The sequence below is a fragment of the Bemisia tabaci genome, chromosome 8 (genome assembly GCF_918797505.1).
Source record: "Bemisia tabaci chromosome 8, PGI_BMITA_v3".
Classification (NCBI taxonomy): Eukaryota; Metazoa; Arthropoda; class Insecta; order Hemiptera; family Aleyrodidae; genus Bemisia; species Bemisia tabaci.
In genome coordinates this window covers 12,900,360-12,906,359 of record NC_092800.1, presented here as the reverse complement: position 1 = coordinate 12,906,359, position 6,000 = coordinate 12,900,360, and positions in this window count along the sequence as shown.

Genomic DNA, 6,000 nt, shown 5'->3' with positions numbered 1-6,000 from the left:
ATTTTATGAGAATAATACCTGCATTGTACACAATTTGCAAAATTTATTCTTCGAAAAGCAAAAAAAAAAAAAAAAAAAAGATCTTTGACGAGGAATGTGGACGCATAATTTTATAACATTTTCGTTTCCCATTGTGAAATGATACTTCATGGAATGGCCTCAAAGACCGTGTAATGGTTGCATCATGTAAAAATCCAATCAACATTGTACCAGCGCCAGCATGGATTAGTGCGGGTTATAGGACATTTCGTCAACGACTTTTTGTCCGCGCATCTGTTTTTTACAGTAATTTACGTCCAAGCATTTTTTCGGCACGGGAGTTTTGGTCCACGTGCAGGTTGAGACCCAAAGTTAATTGGCCCACATGTAAATACAAACGACAATTATTGCTCAAGACGTTTTTGGATGAAAATGTATAATGTCTTGGAAGAATGAGGGTTTGCTTGTTTTTTTGTTTTGTCTGTTTGGTCCAACGGAGAATAATACACAGTTGAGAGTTTTGGTAAAAATGGGGAAGCGTCAATTCGATGGGACAAAATTCATTAAAACTCTCTGCACCTCTTTGGTGTAACAGGACCTAAGTATCTTTCAAGATTTTCCCACCTTCTTATACCTGAATCGGATAAGCCTATATATTTGCCTCAGCTAAAGGCTCTTAGATTTTTCCAGTGTACGATAAGTGTCTTGATTTATTATGCGAGGAAAGGTCTGTACTTTTAAAGGATGCTTGTCATTCTTAATATGTTCAATTTCGTGTAATACTGTGCAATACCTTTTTTGTGAAATAGTTGCTTCAGGCGCCGCCGCACGGCGGGCGGGCTGCCAGCGCGAGCCGCGCATTGGCGCCTACAAACCTAAGTGGATACTTCAAGCATTGTGCAATGCGTGAAGTATCCACTTAGGTTTGTAGGCGCCAGTGAGCCTCTCGCGCTGGCAGCACGCCGCTCCGCTCTGTCAAGCTTTAATATTTATACTCGCATAGTCAGCGTTTTTTAACTCATGATTTTAAATGTTTGCACACTCTGCATTGATTATTTTCATTTAAATTGATGGGAAAAAATATTTATCAATTTATCAGAAGAATAATAATATAATGTGTGTGTTTTAAATATTGATGGTTCCGTGTAAAATTGAATGATTTCCAAAGCACTTTAATTTTTCCTTTTACATTTTTTGCTTTTATTGTGCTGCAGCGAGGTGTACGCGCAACCAAACGCTCAAAATTTGACGTATTTGACTCTAAAAGATCGATGTAGAAATTGGTCAAAACTAAAGATTGCGTGCTTCTTGGTTTTTTTCTCTTTTATTCATTTTTGCAGTTTCTGTCGGCACAACTGCAGCTTATTGAGATTAATGTCGCTTGGAAAAGGTTTTACAAATATTTGTCACGTTTTAAAAATGTAAATGTTTTCAAAATAAAGTAATAATTTCGTAAAGAAAAAATTAAAAAAATAAAAAAAGTACCTACACACATATAAGGTATATTGTACATCGAATATTTTAAGGATTGAAATAAAACCAAATATTCACCAATGACAATTTAAAAAGGTGATTCAAAAGGAGAAAGTAATAACATTTCATTTAGAAAATGAGCAACCATAGCAATACCTCCTTCTCTCTCAATTTGTCATTTCCATATTGTCAATATAATTTTACATACCGACTAAAATATAACGCTTGGACCAAGTCACCGTTGCTTATTTTACGTGTGGGCGTAAACTACTGGACATAAAAGGTGCGCGGACAAAAAATCGTTGACAAAATGTCCTGAAACCATTAGTGCGTAATGCGGTTGCTTGGGATAATTATTTGATGATGAGTTACGACGCACAAGAAACGCCTTCATTGAGAGAAGATACTTCTTAGCGTGACCGCGGGGGCCGAATAGTTGCATCATGTAAAAACCCAATCAGTAGTGAACCAGCGTAGCTTAGGCGGTTACTTCATGATTTTTTTATGCAGCGTATTGACGCCTAAGCTGCCGTGCTAAGGAAGAACGCCGTATGAACATTCAAGAGTTGCCAAATTTCCTTTGATGAAATGTTTATTTTTGAGGAAAATTATGATTATTTTTCCTTGAAATGGAGATGTTGCATGTATGAGGAATTTGCGATTTGACTATTGATTCTTATGTAAAAGTTTGCGAGAAACACGATGGTGCCACTGGTTTTCTCTGAAATCAACTCCCGAGCTCAAGAAAGCTCTCAAGTTGAGGCCAAAATGGAGGGATTATCCCACGCTATCCTATACATTGTCAGGGGTACCGCTTTATTCGGGGTCTCCAAAACTGAAAACACGGCAACCCTGCTAATGTATTTGCTCCCTATCCTTGCATGGAGAGTTCGTATTGATGTAGAGGTGGACTCTCAGGATAGCGTGGGATATCCCCTCCATTTTGGCCTCAACTTGAGAGCTTTATTTGAGCTTGGGGGTTGATTTCAGAGAAAACTAGTGGCACCATGTCCTGTTTCTCGCGAACTTTTACAAAAGTATCAACAGTCAAATAGCAAATTCCTCACACATGCAACATCTCCATTGCGAACAACTTTACATCAAAATGCGAACAAAATTCTCTGAAAAATGAGAAGAAAAATATTCACAAGTTCGCCAGGGAATTCGTGTTTTATCAAAGAAAATTTGGCAACGCTTAAAGGTTCATACGGCGTTTTTCCTTAGCGCGGCAGTAAGTAACGCCGTCATTAGGTGAAAGGATACTTCCTAGCGTCGCTGCGTGACCGGGGAAGTCAAGTAGTCAGGGCCAGATTTACCTACTTGCAACCCATGGGTCGCCTGTATTTTGCCGCCCCCTTCTCATTCGTTTTGAAATACCAATTAAAACCATCAAGTACACGTGCCAGCGGGGGAGGGGTGCATAAGACTCGTTTACTCGTATTGGGCATATTTTTTGGGAAAGCCCTGTTAACACTACTAGCAAAAGTTTACGGAACTTTGCGCGAAAGTTAAGTTCCGTAAACCTATCACTGTGTGGACAAGGCCTTCCATTCATAAGAAATGAACGAACAAATTATGAAAGAACAAACATAAACGTAGTTTAATGATTTTAACTTCCGCCGCCTCGCCGCGCCGCGCAGACTGCACTGTGTTTGGCACAATGCGTGAAGTATTCCGACAGTCTTGTAGGCGCTAAGCGTTTCACGGTGAACGCACTGTCTTTGGCGCAATGCGTGAAGTATTCATGCATTCTTGTAGGCGCTAATATGTGTTACATGCCGACCGCCGCGCCGAGGGCTTCTCCTTTTCATCTCAAGTCCTCGTCATCATTTCTCTCTAAGTCGCGCCGTTCCAGGCCAAATTGCGTGTTTGGTTTCTCTCCTAACTCGAATAATGAAAGTTGCTGTCTCTTGTATCACTAAAAGACGACAAAATTAGAAATTACTATACTCTCAGGAAATGAGAGATTTTGTCGCCTTTTCTCGTTTGTAATTTTTTTTTTCAAAATTCGATTTTTTTTAAAAAATTGCAAAAGCCGCCCCCTTGATTTGCCGCCATGGGCCGTGGCCCATGTGGCCACCCCCTTAATCCGGCCCTGCAAGTAGTTGCATTATTTGAAAACCCATTTAAAATATGGTCTACTTTTAAGAGGACCCATGTGCTTACCAGGTCAAAATAAACATATGGTAATAATTCATAGAAAATATTATTGGAGAAAAGAAATCAAATCCAATATATGTTTTGATAGATTTTCTTAGCAATATTTCTCAGATTGGAAGGGGAAAAAGGTATTCTTAGAATATTTTTTTCTACGTTTTCGTAAAAATACTCCTGTTAAAATATTCTGGAAGCGATAAAAGAATATTTCCCAAAAAAAATCTGAAAATATTTTTCATAAAGAAACCGAAAATATTTTGAAATGATTCTTAAAGTATAGTTGCAACATCTAGGCGAGACCCGAACACTTCACAGCGGGATGATTCTATAAGTTTTTTATAGACTGGGCTGTATTGTCAAGGCCTTATTTTGAACGAGTGAGATATTGTACCAAACTTTGCGAGTACAGTCTAAAAGTCCGTATAGAATAAAATATTGATGTTTTCAAAGCGCATGACGCATCTATAATTATCTATAAAAATTGTAAAAATTTGAAAAGTACCGTACCAAGATGCTGCTACCGTGAAGTTGTTTTTCCTTCATTCTAAATGCATTTCGAATGAAGCATCATGCACTTTTTCATCTATTCTAGGCACTGATGATGAGCATCGAGCTCGAAATATATTTAGAATAAAGGAATGTCAATAACAGCTGCATCTTGCTAAGCTACCTACTTTTAACATTTTTACAATTTTCATAAATAAAATATTTCGGAAAAAATCACAAAATGCTTTGAGAAATATTATGAAGAATATCTCAGTTCTAAGTGAGTGTAGTGTCATCCATTTGGCAACATTCAGATATTTGTATGGGGTTGTTCCGTAGCACGGTAGCCCTGCTGGACCTTTAATTGACCCTGGATCCCGGACAGGAAACGCAGAGGCGACCGGAAATTGAGCCCGAACGGGACATCTCGAAATTCCAGGGGATTTTGGGTTTATTTATTGTCTTAGCTGACGCATATGCATCCTCCGTCCCTGCCGAGGGGAAGATGATCTCCTCCGACGATTTGACGGCTCTTTCAAAATCAAACTCTTAGCCTAATTTTTGATCAGTATGATGCGCGGCCTTTTCAGTGGCACCTCTGGCTCTGGCTGGTACCAGGTTTGGGTTAGCACCTCTAACCAAGTAGCAGTGATCGCGATAAGCTGCGCTTTGATCGGAGAATGTAGTCATGTGCATATCGCGATTTTATCAACGTCGATTTATCGCATTATCGGATAAAAAATTGCATGCGATTTCACCACATAAATTTGCAATAAAATCGCGATCTTGTAGACGGGGATTTATCGCAATATTATCGAAGAAAAAATCATGATAGATTGAGATAAAATTCCGATTTTACCGAACGCAATTCTATGGAGATAAAATTGTGACAAGATCGAGGATAATCGCTCAGATGTTGATGGTTGCAGCGATTTTATCATCAAAAAATCTTTAAAAAAAGTAGGGACTTAATTTCAAAATATTGCGATTTTTCCGTCGATTTATCGCATTATTATCGAATGAAAAATCGCGATTTCATCGCATAAATTTTCAATAAAATCGCGATCTTATCGACGGGGATTTATCGCAATATTATCGAACGCAAAATTATGATAGATTGAGATAAAATTCCGATTTTATGGACGCAACTCTATGGAGATAAAATTGTGACACTGTTGATGATCCTAGGGATTTTATCGCCAAAAAATCGTTAAAAAAAACCCATCTTAATTCCAAAATATCGCGATTTTTCTGTTGAATAATGCTATGCCTACTTGGGTATCGCAGTGACACTGACAATGGAAGAAGTTAGGTATGGTCGAGTCAGCAGGTGCTCAGAAATTATTTTTACATCATGCACATTGAATAAACCGTACATATGAGATGAACGCGTTTTATTTCTCTTTTTTTTTTAAAGTTTACAATAAATATAAGAGAAATCAAGTTTTATTACAAAAATTAGAATCGCATTAATTTAGGTAATAAAATAAAAATAAAATGGGTACCTTACAAAATACACAAAACACTGGGATGGATATGACAAACCCACACAAACAAATATCGATTAAAAAATTATAATTTTGTATGCATACAAGATCGTAAAAAGTCTTATGAAAAAAAAAAAAAAAAAAAAAAAAAAAAAATCTTATGACGGAGAGAAGTAGAGAAAATCATTCTTTGATGCACCCCGTTATGAAATTCGTTCAACGAAATCATGCTTCTTAATAGGAACAATTCACTTGAATCCTGATAGATTTACCTATTTCTCTTCACTTTTTTTAAAGATTCGTTGAGTGCTTGAGGCTAAAAAGAGAGAATAATAATTAAGAAGGCTCCTTCAACACCCTTTTAATGCTGGATTATTCGCGTTCACTGCAAGTTCTGATAATGCTCATTCAAAGTGCA